General features: G+C 39.3%; 1 long non-coding RNA gene across 1 annotated transcript in view; it reads left to right on the top strand.

Moving 5' to 3' along the window:
• The first annotated feature begins 22,454 nt into the window (after positions 1 to 22,454).
• The window catches only part of LOC110015628, an 85,138-nt gene continuing 84,357 nt past the window's right edge, over positions 22,455 to 23,235 (top strand). Inside the window, exon 1 of the long non-coding RNA XR_002290864.1 lies at positions 22,455 to 22,744. This is a non-coding gene — a long non-coding RNA (uncharacterized LOC110015628). The remainder of the gene's footprint in view (positions 22,745 to 23,235) is intronic.

Here is a 23,235-nt window from a genome sequence, read left to right as displayed (position 1 = left end):
TGATGATGCTTGATGTTATCCGGCTAGTGATCAACGACTTGCCTCTGTTTGAATCTCATTCAAGTTTCACATTCAGTGAGCAAATGGTTCAGTACACGAGTTAGGCCTGCAGGAAAGTATGAGTAATACTGCAGAGGTCAAACATCATGGTTGTCTGTGGAAATACTGTACAAGCTTTAGACACAAATCTCTGTACTGTTAGGTTGTTACTGTTGGGGAGAAAAAAAGGCTTATTACTTAATGCAGCACACATTTATCAAGATGTTTAGAAGTGTGCATAAATTATATATACTCTGTACACAATGCAATGACACTGGGCATAACCAATTTAAAGCCAATTCAAAGCTAGTTGAAAACATTTTAATCAATTGCAATGCATTCCGGGGCAATGCTCTTTCTTTCATAGCTGCTTTGTTGCAAAAAAAAGAAGAAAAAAAAACAGTGGTTAAGGATAATGGTTAGAAAGGTAAAGCAATCATCTGCCACCTCCTCTATAAATGGGCATGAAGCTGTGTGTCAGAAATAAGTGAGACATCAAATCAGGATGCAATGTAGCAACGCTGGAACACCATTTGGACTAGATAAATGCTCTAAACGGTATCAAAGACAGTAACATGATCACAGCAGAAGATGTTGACCTATGAGATTGCAACTTTTCAAGTACTGAGGGCAGTCAAAAATACCTCTACAGATGAAAGACCATCTCAGTAAGACATGAACACTCCTCAAAATTCATGGACAGTTTCAACCAAACTCAAGAATACCGAGATTGTAGTCTTAGCAAAAGGCAGGAATTTTTTTTGTGAAAGTATCCCATAGTTAAGGATAAAATAAGCAAGAAGCTGAAGTAAAACGAAAATTTAAACAATATGCAAGAAAGGACGTCTTTCTTCATTGGCCATAATCCCCATTGAGAGGGAGAGATTCATTAAACTAAAGGAAAATAAGAAATAGTTTTACAGAAGATCATAGAGCTTTTTGTGTAGAATGATCGGCGCATGGACTTAATCTACAAGTAAAGGTAAGGCCAACCATGGTTTTTGATTTTGTTTTTTTAAAAAGAACATGGGAGTAAGTTGAAAAAAATGTAAGTATATAGAGTATACATATTTGTATATATAAATATTTGGGATTGCACGTTATGAGGAAAACTCGCGATATTAGTGATCAATATTGCGATGACAATGTAACCTGCGATACATGAACAAATGGTAAAACAAGCAAAATCATCATTTCCATTTCACTGCAACAGTTTATGTAACCTTTGTGCTATCCTAGGTGCTTTACCATTGGGAGTTGGGTCATCTAGACCCCACTAGACAGTGCACTGAACCTATTTTCTTCAACGATTTGTGATCTTCAATGGTGTCCATGGATTACATGAAATCTTTCCACCTTTATCCACCCTTGTCATGGTAGGAAGAACACGTCAATGCAAGGGTGGGGTCATCTAAGATAGCACAAGGGTTTTAAATAAGAGTCAACATACCTAACATTAAACTCCAAATGAATCTAGTCTACATGAGAGGCGAGCATCTAAAACAAAACGCTTCATCTGAATGGTCAAATGCATAAATTGATTTAATTGATTTGCTAAATACTTCAAGCTGCCATATGATTGTTTTAGCACATTTTAAGTAACCAGTTGTTGTGATTTTCGCTGTCTTTTGCGATATGCATTTTGCACAACTTGATATCGCGATAATGATACATTTGCGACATATATATATATATATATATATATATATATATATATATATATATATATATATATATATATATATATATATGTACATATGTTTATATGATGTACAGTGTTATAATATGTATTATGCGATTGGTCAGAGGAGTTGATGGGAAGTGTTTCTAGTGAACTATGATGTTATTCATGTGTACCTCTTTTATCTACATTATCTTCGCAAACAGTGCCACACTACAAATACATCACATTTTATTGAACTTATTTCCAATAAATGTTAATATTTTGCAACACAAAAAATACAAAACCAAAAAGCTTTTTTTCCGTTTATTATGTTGAAACACAGTATCTATCACTTTGCCAGGCTCCGGACTATGGTGGCTGTGATGCTCCAACAATCAGTTGGACTTAGTAGTTTACCAAAGTCATACTAAAACTGACTTGGTCAACTGTCTTGCAAGACAGTTGACCAAGTCAGTTTTAGTAGCACTGTGTCCCTCTGTGTCCCTCAGAAAATTGCATTGAGGGCAGTAAGCAGAATTTACACTTTAGGTGAGCAATAAGAAGCATTGTCAATTTGGAAATAATTAAAGGATTGAAGTGCATCTCGTGGTCCAAAAACTATGGTAGGATAACGCAGTCATGGCTTTGAATGTCTCAACACTTTCAGAGAATTGGACCATTGTTTTGATTTTATAGTGAAGCTTCAACCAAGCCTTACACAAAGCCTCTGGTAAATCACAGGCTTTTTCTGGCAGAGTAGAAGGTCCAGATACAGGCTGTGGAAAGATGCCATCTAGACAGGTCAGCTCATTAAAGCTAACCAAAAGGCTCAAATAGTAAACAGTTCTGTCTGGATTTCCCAGTCAAATACAGAAACATGAGAATATGAAAAATATGTTATAAAAGTAATATAAATAGTAGCTATAAATAATGAAAAAAAGGATTATGCCAATGTTACATAGTCTTAGTGTGCGACAACTTGTTTTCTGAGAAGAAAATGTATTCTGGTTATAAAAAGAAGTTTGATTGCATTTATATTAATTAATTAATTAATTAATTAATAATTTCTTCAAAACGAAATAGGGCTATTTTAACACAATGACCAGGCTTTGCTTCCTCAACATGTCTTCTTATTTTCATTTAAATGTTACACTTTACCCTTTGAGTATCCAGCTTATTCTGCAATATTCTCCTCCACACATTAAAGCAAAATATAACTGTTTTCCCAGTCTTTAAATAGCCTTTTTGTTGTTTGTGCAGCAGGACTGAAATAATCAGATGATGCTTTTTTATGTTTATTTATTTTCTTGCACCCCTGTCAAGTGTATTATTGCAACACTGACAGGCTGCACTACTGTCACAAGTTCTTTGTTTAGAATTGTGTGTAACTGAAAGGCTGAGCAGAAATGTTTTTTTTTGCCTTCACATTGCAACAAAGTTATAGTCTTGCGTGTTGAATTCTTATAGAATAACAAAGTGCATCCTTTCTCTATTTAATTAGTGATTTATAAGTAAACTGAACCAAAGTAAAGTGATACAATAACAACACAGATTGGGCTGAGGGATCCCACTCTCAGTTAGGAGCTTAAAAGATTAAGTATAAACCATTGGAGCTATAAAAGGTACTTATACAAACTATAAAAAGCTCATTTGGAATGTTGTACTCATGTTTTACTTTGAAGAATTAAAACCAACTGCACATGTACACCTTTACAAATCAAGCCAAAAGCCACTCTTGTGTCTTGCGACTAACTGGGACTGAAGCTCTTTCATAAGGTAACACTTTTCCCCCCACTTTTACTCACTTTTTACGTTAAATGTTAAAAAAAAAGGATGGCTTTCAATCAAGAATGGTAAATGGCGTATACTTATATAGTGCTTTTCTAACTACAAGGACAAAGCGCTTTACAGTCACAGACCCATTCACCCAGTCACACATTCACACACTGGTGGCGGCTACGCTGCCAAACACAGGCGCCCGCCTACCACCAGAGGCAAGGTGGGGTTCAGTGTCTTGCCCAAGGACACTTTGACTCATAGGCGTGCAAGCCAGGAGTCGAACCTGCAATTTTACGATCATAGGTTGACCGCCCCTACCACTGCACCACAGCCGCCCGCAAAGAAAGGACTAAAAAAAATAACACCTTGAAAGTTCTGACTAATATCTCTGTGCTGATCACAACAAAAACCTCCAGCTTCATTCCTCTGATGGACTTCAAGGGCACTGGTCTTTAGCATTTGTGAAGTAAGCGCACTTCACCCACATCTCATTACTAGTCCTAATTATCCCCAGCCACCACTGCCTTGTGTTTGTGTATGTGTGTGTGTGTATGTGCGTGTGTGAGCGCGCGAGCGCCTGTGAGTGCTCTTCTTTTAATTTCACAGGCACAAACAAAAGGCGTACCAGCACACACACTCATTTATTCTTGGCACAGCCACCACCGTACATTGAGCGCACAGACATTAAATGGTGAAGCGGTGGATCAATACCCAGTTTGTGTCCCTGACTTGGAAGGTATTTGAAATCCAAAGAGTTATCAGAGGCAAAAGAAAACAAGGAGGAGGGAAAGTCTTTGTTAGTTTGACCTTGCTGAGATTTATCTTCTGCTTAATATCTTTGTAGATCGGCCCTGATAAAAAAAAAAGAAGCTAAATTTAACTAAAGGCTAAACTTTAGCTCCATTTTTTGTGTGGCCTTCGGCTTGTGTAATGATTTCATATCAGTTCTCTCTCCTTGTACGTTTTGAAAATAGATCATTTTAAGAGATCTATTTTCAAAATAGATCTCTAAAATCCACACTAAAAAAAATCGACAGCTTTCTCGCTCTCAGTCATCCCTTATGCGGTGACAGAGTCCACGTCAGTCTACACATCCATTTCCCGTCTTTCCCTGCCTCATGCTGGCCATGTCAAAATGCTCTGATGATCATCTGTCACCGCTTTAGCATGCCCTGTGCTGTTTGCTTGCTCTTCCAGAACACAGGTGTGACGTACAGGCAGAACAGAGCCAACGTTGTCCTGTGATGCTGCATTTTCACGCTGTTATCATGCATGATCCCAGTGGATGCACTTCATTTTTCACATTATGCAGAATACCCCACACCTGCAACAGATGTTTACAAAGACGTGAAGGACAGAACATAAAAGAGCTTTGAGTCAGAAGATTCCAAATATTTAACAAGAATTTATTTTATCTTGGTAATAATTGGTTGTGAAACATATTTTTGTATTTTGCATAAAATTGTTATAGGTGGGTTACGGTAGCTGTTTTCCTGTTGTATTTGGGTTGCCAGTTTTAGCTTTGTGTGAGTGTGACTGCAGGCATCTGTGTGTGAGAGCGCATTTTGTCTGTCTATAAAGAAAGCGCTAATTGTAAAGGATGTGGCAGGTTAAGATAAGGTTATCTTGACGCAGCGAAACGTTTGAAAAAGAAGGCCAGGCCTTGCTGACGGAGTTAGATTGATTAGAAGAGCCACGTTTGGGCTATTTCCAGATAGCCAGTGCTGAGCCTGTTCCTTTTGCTTGGCATTCGCCACAGCTCTGCTCTCCTCCTCATCCTCAGCCCGTGCTCCCCCTCCCTGACAGTCCTGCTGTGCAGCAGGACAGTTGATAGTGCCACAGGCTGTCAATCAGACCCTAACTGACTGGCCACTGCAGAGCTGAGATAGTCCCAGAGAGTTCCACTTTGACATCCACAGTGTGAAAAATAGGGAACAATGTATCCAGTCTTGCAAGACAGTATTTTTTTTTTTTGGCTGCACAAACCTTCTGATGCAAATTTAAAATATGGTTTCCACAAAACTTTATCAAACTTGTTGTTTTTCCCTTTCCTGGGGTAAACAGACAAGAGAAAAAAAATGGTGGTAGATTCAGCTTTTTCATGAGGATGTGGCAAGGTAGTGAAAATCCACAAAAAAAAAAAAATCACTACTCAGTTCCTGCCATCAAAATCCTCCATTAGCCAAGCATTAGAAACAAATTAACTCTTCGCAGCTGAATGGCTTGTCAGAGGAAGTGTGGGAAAATCCTCTATTAGGCAGGAGCTAAGTGCCTATTGGAAAGCCGAAGATGGAATCCTGCCTAATAAAGGAATAGTCAACCATTGGAACAGCGGCTGAATGGAGAAAAAGAAGTGCTAATTAAGAGAACAAAGTTGTTGCCTGTTGTCATACAGGCTTCTGCATTAGCGGGAGTTTCAGGACTCGTCTCTGAAAATGGCAGGTTGTGAGTTATCGCATGTGAACAGCTGGCATACAGTAAGAAGAGGGGAAAAAAGAGTTTATTTGGTTACGGTGACAGTGCGTAAACAGATAAATGACAAATCTTCGCTGCTCCCAGTGGCCACACTCTTTTGCCTATAGCCTCATCTCTGAATCTAACATGTCGTAAGGCATCAGTGAACATGGTGCTCTGAAACTATTTAGGGCGTCATGTCTCCTGTTGGTCTGAGCCAACCCAAACCACATTTCTGCTCTCCTCTGCATCGCAGAGCCTGAGCATTTTCCAGCTTTTGAGCTGTGAAAAGTGAGCGGGATGGTGAAACAGCGTCATGGACCGGACTGGGCGCTGACTCAAAATAAACTCAAGCAGGCTTGGTTAAGTATGGGCTCCATCTCTGTTTATCTTAGTGAGAGTGAGCATGGGAGCACAGTGATGAAATTAAAAAAAGAAAAGAAAAAAGGGAGGAAAAAATTAAACAGAGTTGAACAAGCCAGTGTGTTTGGTTGGCGTTGCCATGGTGACAGAGTGCATGGATGCAGATAAACAGCACGTTGAGTTCTCAGGGAGGAATGCGCTCCCTTCTGCCTGTGGTTTGGACAGGAGGTTAACACTTCTCTTTCTCAATAGCTGCACCACTCGACAATACATGGGACTTGAGGGGAGGAGTGAGAAGTTTTCCAGCTTAATGAAGAACATACGCATGAAATTTTGGGCAAAGTAAAAAATAAAAAAGTGTAATATGTAATGTTTATTGCATATTATGATGGGAACTGTTTAACATTTGGAAAAATCATTTAGGAAAAAGAACAGTTAGGATTAGAAAAATGACAATTTTGTTCTTTTTTACTTAGAATCAGAATGTTGACTAGTCAGCAAAGCTCTTTCTCGTTCACATCTGTGAAGACAAACTCTTCTGTCCATATTAAGGAAGGAAATAACAACTTTTTTGTTCTTCAGTTATATAGAAATATTGTAAAAGTGTGGGTAGGATCTACACACAGTAAAAAGGAGAACAAGAGGATGGGAGAGGGGGGGTGTTAAAGAAACGACAATTTGGTGAAAAATTGGTCTCTGTGGCTTGCTGATAAGAGGCTCCCTTTCTCAGCTCCCCCTGACAAAACAGGGAAGCCTCGTCTGTTGCCCCATTAGCGGCCATCCCTACAAGGCCCTGCTTTCTTTACATGGCCTACCCTCAGTGAGGGCAAAAATGTAAAATGGCTATTTAACCAATCATTATGCACTGAAAAAGACCTGTCACGGGAGTGAAGTGGGGAGAATAATAGAAGGGACAGATTTGAGAGGCTGGAAGCACAAGCCATTTACTGTAACTCTAACGAAGTGCATATAGGAGGCATGTATGGGGTGCTATTTGAGGGATGAGGGAAGAGAACTGCAGAGAAATCAACGAAGCCTTAGAGAGAAAAGCATTGTCTCAAAAAAAAACAACAACAAAAAATGGAACGACAAAGTTTCAGAAATAGTTTCTGCACAAGTAAAAAAAAAATCCACAATTTATCCTGGAGAAAATGAACTCATGCTTTTTTTTAAACTTATGTTAATCAGAGAGCTGCTCCATCACAGCACAGCATTCACCTGCAGTTCTTTTTCTCCAGCATTACAGCTTCTTTTATTTTGCTCCATAATTGCTTTTCCCTCTGGCTCTTTGTTTCCACAATTCACCATTATCACCTCGCTGTGCTGCCATCCACCAGTGTCATGCAAACCGTAACACTTCTGTGCAGATCTCGCCCTGTGCTGCAGAATTTTAATGGTCCCCATAGGCCTGGCCCACAGGACCATATGAGGGGCTTTATGGATAGTATAATTAGTGTTTACTCTCTGGCACTTACCGGGTCGACAAGCATCCTGTGCCTCTCCATGTGCAGTGAGGCAACCCTGACTTTCTGATTTTAATATTATAGCTAATGTTAAGGCTCTGTCGCTTCACCCAGTCGTTAACTCTGTGACCATTTTACGAGGTATTAATTGAGTTGCGATTTTGACTCAATGACTCCGTGTTTAATGCTGGTTTAACTCAGGATTTAATTTAAAACAGGCGCTTAGGCTTCCACTTGCACAGACAGCAGTGTTTTTTTTTCCTTTTTTCTTTCACGTTCACATACTCCTGGATTTGTAATGTAATTAAAGAGTACATACTTTCACTGACAGATTACCTTTAACTGAAAATCCAGAAACGCAGCCAAGACGCACATGTTTGCACAAGCATGCGTGTGCACAAAGACAGGGGGCTGTAGACTGATCACATTACCTCATCTCACATGTATTTCAGAGGCCTGAAACATGATATGCATGCAATTGTTATTTTAAATCACCGTCTGGGAAAGCTGGACCCAAGGTCTACAGAGTCACTAACCCAGAGGGAGTGTTGCAGGGGGGAGTGCAGAGTCAGGGCAGACAAAAAGCCATGAAGGGCCATTCTCACCACTTTAGGTGCAAACTTTTATTAATGCAAGAGAAGCATGCAATAAAAAGTAAAATGTAAAAAACATGTGGATTACATATAATCCATTTTTGATTTGCATGGCGTGTGTTGATTGCATCCTTGCTCTACACACTATTAACTCTATGCCTCGTTGCAATTTTCATCAATGCTCACAGCTGCAAGGTTAATGTGCATGTGAATGGAGGTAATATTGCATCATGCTGACTTCCATAAAAAGCATATTTCACCTTTCAGGGCCGGGCAGGCAGCATGCCAAAGGCCACAGGATAACAGCTCCTTCTCTCCTATCTGCAACTCAGGTTAATTAAAGTTCGTCATCCCTCCTCAAAGTATGCTTTTAAACAGAGTGCTGTGTGTCACTGGATTGTATTTCAGTCCTTTTAATGATGGACCCACTTTGTGTGCATATGTGCATGTGTGGGTGCGTTTAATCAGTCTTGCTGAAAATTGTATTTCCTTTAGAGTATTTCATCCCTACGATCTCTGTGTTTGTAACCCCCCCCCCCCCCCCCCCCCCCCCGAAGGGAGGTTAAATGTCCCACACACAAACAGAGACGTTGCATCATCTGCAGAAGACAGTTGTAGCAGATCCAGTTTCAGGTGACTTTGCACCTGAAGCCAAATGGGAAATATTGTACAAAAAGAGACTAAGGAGCTGGAGAAGGATAGGAGCTGGACTTCCTGCAACAAAGACCTCCATTCCCCTATGATGACATGTAATACTTTGAATCCACAAGGTTAAATATGCAGGCTGACATTAGGAATGCAACTTTAGCTTACATCATCCACTCATCAGCGCTAAGAGTGAAGAAAAACAACAGCCGAGGATGCAAAATCTGAAACAAATCCCCATGCAAAATGGAGAAAAAGGTTAGGCAAAAAATGCACATAAATATAAATAAATTTGAGATATTATATGGAGTTTCTTAAAACGTTTGCAGCACTAGACCATTGCATGGCCACAAGAACACAAATGTAAATTGCGACCAGATGTATGGCCACATTTACACATGCACCAAAACATGTAAGAATGTATTTATTTGATCAAACGGATCAGAGACTAACATGCACACGAAGCAATTACTCTGTCCGCATATGTAAGCACATGGACTACACACTTTGTAGCCAAATGGTGTATGAGGGGAAAACAAACCTTTTCCGTATTGTGTTCATGCTTTCATGAGAAACTTTTTTTTTTGAACTCCCTCACACACTTTTTCATCTTCCCTTTCTCTAGATCTGAAGGTGTAATAGCTTTCAGGACTGTGTCTAATGCAAGATGCTTGTGTGAAATCCATATGCATTAAACTTTATACCCCTATTTACTTTACTCAATTCATTGTAAGGCTGCTGCAGGGCCAAAAGGTTCGACGTGGACATCCAAGCCTTCTCTGTGGCTTTCTCCAGTTTCACTCACCTTTTCCCGCCTTCTCTCCTTCAGTTTACAAACATGGAGATCCTTTCTTCTTCTCTGAGGTAGAGCATGTGCTTTGGGCATCTAGCCAGCAGTTCTCTGCCTTAACTGATGTCAGTAATCCGTTCTCCTTGAGAGACAGTTAAAAGGGCAAATCTCTTTTAGCTTTCTTTTATGGGAGGCAAATTACTCCACACACCCACATGCACACCAGGATTCCAACGATTCAGTTCAAAAATTCAGGACATATAATATGTGTTGATAAAATAGATATCATAAAGAACATCCCATCGTGGTTGCTGCCAAGTAAACAGGGAGGTAGAAACTGTCTGCTCAAACTGCTGCTTCTTAAAGCAATGTGAGAAACACATTATGGCTACTTCGGAGCCAAGATCAGTTATTTCTGGTTGGGTAAGCACAAGGGGTTGCAACTGCAGGAGCAAAAAGAATCTACATTAAGGAGGGATATCTGTTAATTAAATCTGTCCCAGCCTGATTTTTATCTGTAACTCACACTGCCTCCACTGCTGGATGAACATGCTGTTACTCTCACCCACCCACAGTTACGGACAAATACGTGCACAGATGCATGCAAACTTTAAATAAGCTTCTCCTTTTTATCATCTCATCATCCATAAACAGAACTTTCAGGTGTTACTTATATACTTTAGCACTTTTACCTTGGCTAGATTTATTTTACTAAGCTCACAGTGGCTTAAGTTTGAATTCTTCCATATTTAAACCTATAATAATTTATCCTTTTTTCTGTTTTCTTCATGAAGATACACAATCATAACATTCTTATTCTTTGTCTTTTTGTATTTATATCTCCATCTTCTTGTACTTCAGAGGCACAAAAAAAATGCATCGGCACTCTGGCTAAAAAGCACAAGGGTCTCAGAGGTGACTGCTGGGGGATGAAGACTTGGGGTGGATGCAGACCAGATGTTTGGGCTTTCATGAGTCTGGGGAGGGGCACTGCGAGAGGACAGCATTGAAGTGGGAGGGGGGGCATGCCTGTTCTCAATTACCTTGATCAATAGAAAAGGGAGTTGATGTGTGCGTGTGTGTGTTCAGGCACGAGTGCTAAAGCACTGTACACACTTTGCTATAATCCAACAAGGAAAGCACAGAATTTAGTGCCTTAATGTAACGTTAAATCCCTTCAATTCTGTACTGTTTAGCAAGCACATTCATGATTCTAGTGACTTTCATGCTTAAAGCCCACAAAATGCATGTTATATCTAAACTTATTTGCTTACAGTGAAAGTGTTTTTGCAGAGCAGCAATAATAACCTCTTGATTTGCTTTTCAGTCAAACATTTCATTAAAGCAACTTCATTTACACTAAATTCTAGTTGTACTTCAACTCTAAAGACCTTGGACAATAAAATACTGTAGGTTCTCCATCTTCCTTTGGTGGCTCTCCCGTGGATTTAAAATAAGATTACAGGCACTTTTAAGGTATCATTTCCCATTTTAAGCCATAAAAATTTACAAAAGATTTAAATTACTTTTCCATCTTCTCTGTCTGGTACATCTCCAAGATTGTGCTTTGCATTTTGGAACAGTTTGACTCCAAACGAGGTGGATTTGGTTGTGTGTGTGCATTTGTGTGTGTTTTGCAGGGAGGTGGCTGCTTTTATTTATTAATTAAATGTTTTGCCTCATTTACTCTCCATTTGCCTACAATGGAAACTTTGGCTACGGTCTTTTCATTTATGATATCACTTTCATCGGGCGCGATGGAAGAGGAATGGGGGGGGGGGGGGTGCTGGGGTTCACATTACACACCACTTTTGATAAAAAGCGGTCTGTGTCTAATCACATGGATCCTCCTCTTTGACCCCTGACCTTTACTCCCATGAGCGAAAAAGGAGAAAGGCATTGGTTTCAGCAGACAGAGGGGCTTAGGCTCGCTGACTTTAGCTGCAGACTGCTGAGAGCCCCCCCCAACTCCTCCCAGAGTTGAATTCAGCTTCACTCTGAACACTTGAAAAGCCTACACATGTGCAAACAATTAGCCTTCATGGCTCGCTCTGGATGAGAGCGACCCACAGACATTTGCAAGCACACACACAATCGCGGCAGAGTCAACAGTCGCCCATTCACAGGTACACACACGCAATATCAGAACATTCAGTGTTTGACTTACACATACACATTCAAGTTCACTGTTAACATATACTCTATAAATAAAATATGAAACATGACTTGATCCCTCTGCCTGTTCTACCCACACATGCTGACATTCAAAACACATTCTTTTAATTTAACACTATAAAAGGATTTGTTTTCTTTTGTTCTTGCCAGCACTTGTGAAAATTCCCAAACAAAATATGCAGCGCACCAAACAGTGCCTCCATGCATGTGATGCTATAAACATCTGGTTTCCTCCCCGGAGCCCCTTTGCAACAGTGTGTCATCCTCAGCAATTTTTTTAGTAGATGTTTCTGAAACTATCCAGCAGAATAACACAACAACAGAGCGGAAGAGACTCGCAACAATAAGGAAATAGACTAAACAGAACTGTTCTCTGTTAGCTTCGGTGGAAGAAAATATTTTGTTTTAAGAGGAAAAAGGATGAAATGTTTGTCCTCATGTGGAAGGAACAAAGCTACTGTAATTTTTTTTCATTATTTTGTCGTCAGGAACTCCAGATGATTCGAGCAAATTATTCCAAATGTAATGAAATATTCTTAAATGTTAATGAATAAAGAGTGGTTCTGTTCTCTGTAAGGGTTTAGTAGTTAATCAGCAATCAGAAACCCAATCTAAACATCTTCTTTGATTGGAGGTTATGTATAAGCTAAAGGAATAAGCACATACACACGCACACACACACACATCTTCTGCAAGTTAAATGAACCCTTTAAGGTACTTCTCAGCTACCTGTCAGCAGTCCACATTCAAGTTAGGTTTATATCAAACCTAATGGCTGAAAAGCTCAGTGGACCATTATACAGGTACAGTAATTGGAGTCTGAGCCAAGAATTTCTATTTTTTTTGTTATTGCCCAGGCTTAAATTTTTTGCTCTGCTGACACGTTCATCAACAGCACCAGAATCATGATTGAAAAAGGAAAAAAGGGAACAAAACATAAACTTTTAGCAGAAGAGAATCAGTTTTAATAGAATGTACTTTTTCTCAGTGTTATTGGATTGTGGGTTTCTGCATTGCTAAAAACAGAGATTGTGACACAGTCACATCAGGATACTGAAGGGTATTCTCAGTCTGTTTCTGCTGAAGTCACAAATATGCATACTAATGAGTACAAGTAGACTTTTAAATGAAAACTTGCACTGCTAAGTAGTGTGTAAAAGAGAAGAGCATTTTTGAGAATCTGTTTTTCTTTTGTATTTTAAAAATCTAGATGGATCTCAAATAGGAAAAAAGATTGTTAGCTTAGCTCTACACATGTCTCTTTATAAACAGGTTGGCGTGTGAGTAGTGTGCAGGCAAACACTCCTCTCTTCCTTATTGGCCATTAGAGCAGCAGTCTTTACAGTTCATGCTCCACATAAAAGATAGTTTAGCTAATTAGCTAAAAGCAATCTGTATTCCATGGGCTAATTCCTTAAGTGCCTGTCAGGTGAGCACATGTTGGCTTCGGTTTAATTGATTCTTTGCTGTTCAGCCACACTGTTGCAGAAGGCTATGCGCTTGCACCAAAAGAACCTGCCTGTGCAGAATGTAGAAATCTAGACACAAAGTTTTTGCCCTGACCTGCAATGGGAATTGATTTGACGCCCTCCGACAAAGATTTTTGTACGAGCAGAGCGGGCCTGTGCTTGATGAGGACTGTGACATGTTACCTAGTCATGACTAAACGGCTAAAGATTCAGAGAGGTGCGATTGGGTTGATGTGGATAATCGTTACATTAACGACGCACGCTGTCACGGAGTTCAATTCAAAAGCAATTAGGAGATCAGTAACCTTTTAATTCCACCTTTAGATGGAGTATGCGGTTTATGTTATGGTATATCACCTGAATCCATGTCAAAATGAAAAGACTAATCAATCACAGAGAGCAGATAATAAAGACAGGAAGGGCTGAAAAAGTCTAGACTATAGATGGAGGATGGAAGAACAAGTTTGCAGCAGATCAAAATAAGACAAGCCCAGCATCTCCTGCTAATTCACTTAATTTTATCACACTACATTTTCTAAAAAGGGCTGCACAAAATGATGAAACTGCACACACATGCATGCTTAAACATCAAATCCAGTTTTGCCACAGGATGCTGTTTTCCGGCTGTTTAAACCTCGTCTTAAATTAGCTGCTCAGCCATTGGAAGGAAAGGCAGGCAGGATACCAGTAATTACTGTCTGATTGGTAGAGTGGCTGCAATTAGCGTGTGTAAGGCTTGCAGATTTGCATACGCAAGAAAAAAAAAAGAAAAAGCCTTTGCTGCCGAGTACAATGGCATAAAATGTCATTAAAGTCCAACGGTCCACTTCAGGATTAATAAAATATGCAAACGCTTGAAATATGTCATTATGGAAAATCTTTGCAAAGACAGAGGTGATTAGAGATGTGTGTGAAATGCAGTTTACAACCTGTTTACACCACAGTAGTGTAATCACAGGCAAAACAGAACCAGACCTGAAAACACACATTGTAAACAATGTGAAGGAATCTATTTTCTCCCTGTGCAGTTTTGTGTATGCTTCAACAGCAGCGGGACCGAGGAGATTCTCAGCAGTGCTACGCCCTTATCATAGCACATTTAACAGGGGGGGCTAATCCAATCAGGTGGGATAACAGGGTTGCTCTCTGTGAGTGGAGGAGGATCAGGCGAGTACTCCTCTGCTTCCCATTAGTGTGTGTCTCTCCAGCCGGGCCTAACCTAATCCCATTTCCCCATCTAAAGCCTTAACCCAAACAAGCACGCAGGACAATAATCTCCGGTCACACTTCTGTTGGCTGCCTTGGGCCTTCTGATGCTGCTAATAGAGGGATAGCAACAAGGGTGCCAAGAGACTGCCAGAAGGACAAGATGTGGCTTGTTGTCTGCCAAAGAACCGCAGCATCCACAGCTTTTTCCTTCTCTCTCTCCCCTTTTGTTTGTCTTTTCCTTAGTTTTTGTTGTATTGTGTGTCTATTCGTGGTTTGTGTTTCCTCTCTTCCCCTAAACACACTTATCCACAGAGATGCGGTCCGCACACAGATCTTTTTGCAGCCAAGCATGTCAAGAATGCTGCTTTATAAACACGTTTGATTGCAAGTAATCTTAGTGTCCACACCATGTTCATTGCCATGAAATGTTTTTAAAGTCAGGGTTGTACAGAAGGCGGAGGAGGAGGAGGTGGAGGACAATGATGGGGTCGGAGGAGAGAAGATGCACATTTATGGAGGGGGAAGTCTTCTTCTCAGAATTCCCCGAAATGAAAAAAAAAAAAAAGAGATGGAGAGAAATACATTTTGGCTCTCTCTTTGTGTCTTTTTGTCCCTATCAACGGCACATGTTCCCCAGATGCAGAGTCCTGATCCAAACCTCATCGAGACGCCACCCTGAGTGTCTCAGATCACTTACACACTCTCCAAAGACTTTGGAAAAAACAACCTCATCCACAATTCCTATTTTTCTTGGTTTCCATAAGAAAAATGTAACTCTAGCTTGGTAATGAATTCCAACTGAAAGTGCGACAGCGGGTACCTCAAAGAGGGCTTTTTAGCTTAGCAGTGCATATGGAGCAGATTATGACATTCTACAAAATTGATCACTTGATTTTAATACTTATGGATAACGTCTGGGAAATTAAACAACCGCTGGGAAGAAAACACTGAGCTTTATTCCTATTTGTATGTCTGTTGTGAACTTTGTTGTTCTCATTTTTACCAAATTTCTTCAGAAACAAATCAAGAATGGCTCCAAGCTTTACTCTGGAATGATGTAGAAGTTAGCCCCTTGTAGTTCTTTGCATCTGGGTACCCAGCTGGATGTGGAGTTAAATCACATTTGGTTATTCTGGGTCTCGCGGCTGTTCAGAACACAGCTCCACAGTGCAAGCTGTGTGAAATGGATAACTTCATTGAAGCTGATCTGATGACAGCTTTCACCAAAGCGCTAATAATACCTTTACGCACATTTTCACACTCACTGTAACTATCTGCTATCGTGAAATGATTCAAGTTTTTAGAAATGTTTTTTTTCTCTCAATAAAATAAAGAATAAACAAAAAGACCAATGTGGCAGCATCTGAAATACAGTCATTGCCAAAAAAAAGTCTTAAAACAATTATCTAAAGATGCAAGGCAGCAGAATCTAAATGTCACAGTATTTCTTTTTTCTCTGAAGTGCTAAACACAGTTGTGTCAGTGTGGTGGGACACAGCGACAGAAACGTATTAAGATTTCTGCAAACAATGGTGAGAAAAATGTTTATCTAAAGAGCTTCAGGCCTTCATGGACTTTTGGAGATGGAGGTTTCTACCTTCACAGCTCACTAATTGTTTACCAGAAAAAACTCCTTTTATTTAAACAAGAAACAAACACAAGACACAATAATTCCATAATGAAGCTCCTTTTGGGAGGTACTACAGTTTATTTTCCCTGTATTTTATTTGTAGGTACATTAAAACCAAACCATTGTGTTTTTATGCATTTGCAGAGATCTATTAAATTAACACATTATAGAAGGCTTCCAGGAATGACTAGAGATTTTAACCAATCAGTCTGAAGAACACAAACACTGCCACTGTCCAATAAGAAAGAAGCACTGCAGTACAAGAAAAACCTCTGTTTGTTTAACAGAGGTCACTCTGAAGGCTTTGTTCTTAATGAGTTCATTATCACTTAACTTGTTAAGAAAAGTAAATTAATTTACAACTGCATCTTTTTCATTTTGGGTCACAAATGTAACCGATAAAAACATTGTTTTTTGTCTTTGCAGGAAGGCATGGTGGCGGTTGTTTAATGCAGTCCCGATGCTCTCTGCCTCTGAGACTGCAAGGGCTGACTATTAAAAAAGGAAAACTGATTGAATGACATACTAGTGTGAAATATTTCACACTAGTTGGTTTAAAGGGATAAGTATGCGTGTGTGAACACTATCGGTTTTGTGTACATGTTGACATGTGGACATTTTTTTTTTCAGCCAGCAGGTGTGTTGATAACATTTGAGTGTGTGTGTGGACAGGCCCCGCCCTTTTTGTACTACATTTGAACCTTACCGTAATGATAAACAACCAGTAAACTTGTTGCTTTATGCTGCTTCATGGTCTTATCCCCCCCCCCCTCCTATTATCACCCTCTTACCCCCCCCCCATCTCTCTAACATCCCTCTCTCTTCTACCCTTCTTTCCTTTTCCGTCGGGTCCAACACCAAAGATTTTCAAACATGATTGAAATTAATAAAGTTTGGCCTCAATTACAAAAGGGGTTTATTCAGACATACCTTTGGTTTGTCTGAAGATTAATAACCCCTCTTGTTAAAGTAAAATATGTCCAACACAAGAGGCCCTCAGCTCTCATCTGCCTGCCCAGCTGTTGGACAGGAGAAGTAAAAAAAAAAAAAGGAAAACTGCAAATTGAAAAGCATTACTATTAAAACTATTTAAATATATAGCAACCAAACCAAACTTTCCCTAAAAACACATTTAAAATTGTGCTACTAAGATGACTTTTAAGCTGAAAAGAATTCCTAGTCATTCTTCAGTTAAAGCTAAATTTTCAATTGTCTTTGACAAAAATGTATCCTAAAATCTCAATGTTGGATTTTGTACGATGTGTAAAATTAACTGTTAAACTCAACTGTTTTTTTATGACTTATTGCTGAAGTAGCTTCATGAAACAATTTTCTGATGATCTAAAGACTATAGTTTTAACTTAAATTTCCTCTGACATTTAGGTGACCTTAGGTTACCCTAACCATAACCCATTTTTGTAATTCCTTACTATTTCTGGTCTCTTTTAACAAGGTTAAAAAAAAAACTGTTGTGAAATGTACAATAGAAAAGTGGCGGCTCTGGTTGCACGCTCTTTGAAATTCTCACCTGTGTCCTATCTCTAATTCCTCCAATGATTCCAAAGACTTAAAAAAAGAAAGAAAGACAATAATGGTTTTAAAATGTGATTGGAAACTTAAAAGACTGTTATTGTTTGCTTTTAAATGCTAAATGTTGTCACTTGTTTTCCAGTATTGTCAGTTGACTTTGTGGTACTTAATAACTTCATGATGACAAGTTTGCTCTGCAACAGGCAAGCTAAAAATCTCCTTGAGAAAAATGAGAATTATTTTACATTGTTTTTAAATGATTGACAGCTGTGGAAGTTGGTTGGAAGTAGTTCAATCATCTAAATGATCGTTGGTTATCAGCATCCAGAGTAAGGAAAAGAGAAAAGAGCAAATGCCCGTTATAACGTGACTTTCTGTTCCACATTCAGGCAGACGTCCAAACAGCTAAGAGCCACAACTTTGTTTACCAACAGCTGTTGACTTGTCTGTTTTTTTATTGCATTTGTTCAACACAGGCATCATTGGTATTTATTAATCTCATTTCTGCATAGTTCACACCTAATGCACTTGTAAAACATATCTTGCAAATCATGTAACGAGTGAAATGTGCCATCTTGAAATCTCCAATCAGAATGACAGGAAAACAAGAGGACGTTTCGTGCAAAGCATAAAGAAATTTATATCTCCTCAAAATTTTAAAAGCAGCATGACTGACTTTTGACACTTAGCCTGAAAAAGGACTGAACTTAACATCCAGTTCTCTAAGGTTAATAAAACAAAGCTGCACTTAAGAGCAAATCAATACGGAGAATTAAGAAAGATTTATTTGTGATACAAAAAATGTGCATGAAATATGTTCATATTCTTTGGGCTCTGGACCGATGGCATCCTGCATGCTGGTGGGATAAGCTCGTACAATAGATGAAGTAACCCCGGAGCCTAGGCACTGATGGTGGTAGAAGGCCAGTCCATGACAAAGCATTGGTCCAGGTGGAGGAGAGTTAGCAAAACCGTCTAGTATGTAGATAGATAAACATCCTTTGAATTTAAAAGCAAAAAGATGTTTGTGGTTGGATGAGAAGAAAAGGCAGAGAATTTAGCAATTAGTTTAGAGTGAATTTTTAATTGAGGAGTAGCATTCAGAGTGAGCAACACAAGAACCCAGCTCACCAGGAAGTGAGGTAGATCTTCCTTGTTTAAATTGCGTCAAAGCTTTTAATGTGAACAATATGAACTGACCAAACCCACATAGACACATCCTACTTTACATAGGGTCATGGCCGGCCCTCCCTATACGCGAATTACGCAGCCGCGTAGGGCCCCCGTCACCACCAGGGCCCCGAAGTGGCGAAAAAATAAAATAAAAAAAAGACCCAAATCTGGCAACCTATTTCATAGCTGTGAATGTTGTGCAAAAGAAAGTTGCCTGCACTTTAATGATCCCCCTTGTCAACACACCTGAACCAATCTGGCAACCCAAATAATGACGTTACGCCACTCTTAGCAACGATTGGCCAACATCACTGCATCTAAGCCTGGCACAGTGTGCATTTACGAGCGCATTTTGTTTCAATAAAGTTGAGAAAAGAAAAAAAACGAGTGCATTTTGTCACGCTGATCAAAGCGACAACAAGAGCACTTCATGCCGAAGAGACTTTATCCATCAGGAGCTGAAAAAAGATGAACAACTTCAGCATCAATCACCAGGTAAGTTTGGAGGATGATGGGGCCATATTTTTTACATTATCCAGTATTTCTGTGCATTCGCGATTTAAAATACTAATTGATCCGAAGTTCGGTAAAGTTAGAAAGACAGGTGAAGTTTGCACATAAATGACCCCGTTTGTCGTAATTTCCAATGGAAAACTCTAAAATAATTCTGATACCCAAGTTTCCTGGATGAGGTTTAACGACAATGGCGATGGCTGATAAATGTTTAACTCACGTTATTGTATTGTTTAATTGTTTTGCTAACACATATTTAGTGCGTTCTGCATTTTCCGGTTTATGTCAGTATAGGAACTGCTGTTTATCTGTTATAGACAGTCTGGTAGTCTGACTTTTTCAACAATGTGTCTTAAAATCTTGCATTGGCATGAAATATGGAGAATCAAAACTGCCAAATACATAGGAAATAAAGGTTCTAATTTATTAATGACAAATAAAATAAATGTACTCATTTTAAAATTATGAACATACAAAATAATAGAATAAGAAGTGTATAAATGCTTATATTTCCATTTATACTCAAATTATTATTCACATTTATTATTTATAAATAGGTACATTTCTTTCTCATTTGTATTTCACAGTTTTGGTTCTACATAATGAGGATGTTTTGCACAGTTCCGTGTCAGCCAACATTTTCTTCTGCTCTCAAAAAGTATCAAAAAGTATTGGAGGAGGTGCAGCATCCACATCCCTTCATGTGGCATGTAAAGTAATTTAAAAAACAGTGTCAGCATAACCCTTTTTTTTCCATAAACAGCGGCTGAAGAGTATGGAGCCCCAAACTGTTCTTAATAAATAAATAAATATGATCTTGTGCAAATATATAATCAAACAATCTATTTCTCATAAATATATAAAAAGATCATGACATTGTGAAAAACCTGCACACAGATTTTAACTGAACCACTAAACTATTAGTAGTATTCTGCTATAGTTATTTTATTAACTTCATCAATAATTATTGTATAATAATTCTTGTTTTTTAGCTGCAGAGGAAACTCCTGTCACCACATCTTCTGTTGAAAGGGAAAATGTTGATGTTGCTGCTGGTAAGTTCAAATCTACCCAATATGGAACCCAAATCAAACTTATTGTTTCATTATTACTTAAAGGACAGTCATACATTTGTGCACAGACGCACAACAGTGAAGGCACTTCTTTCCAACATTCTGCACTAGATATATCTCATTTTTATTACAACAACAGTTGCGTTTTGTTGGTGCTGCTGATCAGTTAGAGGGCCCACAAATTAAATCTCGCTTAGGGCCCCCGGAAGACCAGGGCCGGCACTGCATAGGGTATGTCTAAACCTGACACATAGAAAGGTAAAAAAAAGACAATTTAACAAAAAAGAAACCTAATTCATAACCCCCCCCCCCATGACATGGTATGGCCCAATGAGCTAGATTCAGCAGTTTAGTCATTTGCACCTTTGACCACACCTGAAGCTGCTGGCATGCAGGTAACAAACAGAAGTCTCAAAAGTGATGCGTCTACAAAGTTGTGAATACGTTTACTTTCTAATGTCATTTAGGTAAATTTAAACTAATACTATAAGAAAGTGATAAATGGGTGTGATTGTGGTTAGACAAGAGGAATTTATTTGTTGTTAAATTTTGGCATATTTTTAAAACTTAACAATGAGGAAAAAGTTGTATTTGTCTGGTAGATGTGGTAAAGTCTTGACTATTAGGCTAAATTAAAAAAGGCAGGTGAGGCCCAAGCCATTGTTCTTTTAGATTTTTTTTGATTTTTTTTTGTTTGAAAGAAACAACGTGCCAGGAGAAACCAGGATAAAAAGCATAATACGAAATTAACAAATAATTGATGCAAATAATTTTATTTCAAAACTTGGATTTAAATTAGGAAAATAATAATTAGGATAGAAGATGCTCTTTTGAGGGCGAACCTGCATTACAACAGGAATGAAGTGACGGTTGTGTAACCTGTCTCTTTCAAGTTTCTACCTAATGCTTCAAGGTTACAGCCAGGATTGATGGAGTTCACCATAAGGGCAAATGAGAGGAACAAATATTTTTGCTGACTGTCAATCCTTCCAACATATTTGCAACCACCAATCGAATTTACATGGTTTTGAGCGTAAACTGGGAACCTCAAGAATGATACAGACCCAGTGGGAAAATGCTGACACAGCACAAAAGATCGCAGCCACAGTCTGAACCCCAAAACAACACGTCGCCATGCTGCCATCATTGACATTGATTAGTTCAAAATTTCATGGTTGTTCAGATCATTTTAGAAGTATTTTAGTTTTCTTGTGCGTGGCATTGAATCTGACTGCTATTTATTAACGTTGGCTCCTCACAGAAACGGGGCTTCAGGCTGCAGCTCCTGATGTGCTGTCACGACTCGAGAGGTCAGAGTCATTTAAAATTAAAGAGTTGTCTTTGGAATCCACACTCTGATTACATTACATGTTAAATAAATGATGAACGCTAATCAGTTTCTGGCCTAAAATGCCGATGTTACATATTTGCTAAGGGGCCCAGGGAACGGCCTACATGGTAACCATCTTTTTGGTCCTGCCAGCTTGGCACAGCTGGAAGTTTGACTTGGCTTTGCGACATTATGGAAAACATAACTCATAGTTGGGGGGTGTATTATCATTGACTTTCGAACAACGCCTATACAAATATTGTTTCCAGCTTTACTGAGGTCAAAAACATTGAAGCATCTGTTTCGATATGCCCCACTGATACTCTGCCATGGCTGAACATCAGAGGCAGAAGACACTTCAGCACAGAATGCCCATAGGTAAACGTGGCAGCTGGACATCTACATCTTGTCGCTCAATTCCTTATATCCATTTCTTCATATTTTGTATTATATCTTATTGTGTTTTCTTTGATTTCCTTCTTTTTGTCTCATTGTGACATTGTGGAGTAACAACTCCATATGTGCTTGATTTGAGGCTCTTTTGTGTGTCAAACTGTGTCCTACATTACTGAGGGCGCGACACAATATTTGCTGTTTTGCGGTGGGGGAGTCTCATCATCTCCAACTGTTAAGGAACTGCCGTCGTCCACAGAACAGTGTGGGGCCAGTGGATCAATTTCCTGATGCTCCCTTTTCAAAATATACACAGCGGTCTCGGCGGAGGTGACACCGTTCACATGAGGGCAGAGGGAGAGAGGAGGTGATGGAGAGGAGTTTAGTCCTGAAAGTCTCCACCTGGTGGGGTGGTTGAGGGCCAGCAAGAAGCCCCCGCAGCACACAAAGCTTGCCTTGTGTAAGATAAGCGTCGGGCACCGGGGGGGCCTTGCGGCACTATTTTCATAATCAGAGTCAGTTTGTTTTCTTTAGACCTCAGAGTCTGAGGCTGTCAGGAGAGCAGCACGCCGGCAGTGCTGGAGGTTGTGTTTGGTAGTACCGTTTGGGGAGAAAGGGGATCTCTTTCAGGGCAGGTCAGGGATTCCAGGGGCTCCACAAAATTTACCTCCTATTTGCCTTTGTTTATTTTGGTAACTGATCCCTTATTCCCTCACACAGATTTCCAGTTTATGAAAACTTTAGATGTACCTCTTGTTTAATCCCAACTCTACACTCAGACATTTTGTATTTTTTTACACACTGACCAGGTATTTTGAAGCTACAATTTGTATTTACTAAAACAGCTCCAAAGCTATTTAAATGGTATTACAAATGCTTGAATTGATGCTGTAAATGTGCTTTTTACCCATCAGCCCGCAAACACCACTAAAATCCTCTCTCCTTCTTTTT

Source organism: Oryzias latipes, chromosome 9, assembly GCF_002234675.1.
Source record: "Oryzias latipes chromosome 9, ASM223467v1".
Classification (NCBI taxonomy): Eukaryota; Metazoa; Chordata; class Actinopteri; order Beloniformes; family Adrianichthyidae; genus Oryzias; species Oryzias latipes.
This window is presented reverse-complemented; position numbering and strand designations above follow the sequence as displayed.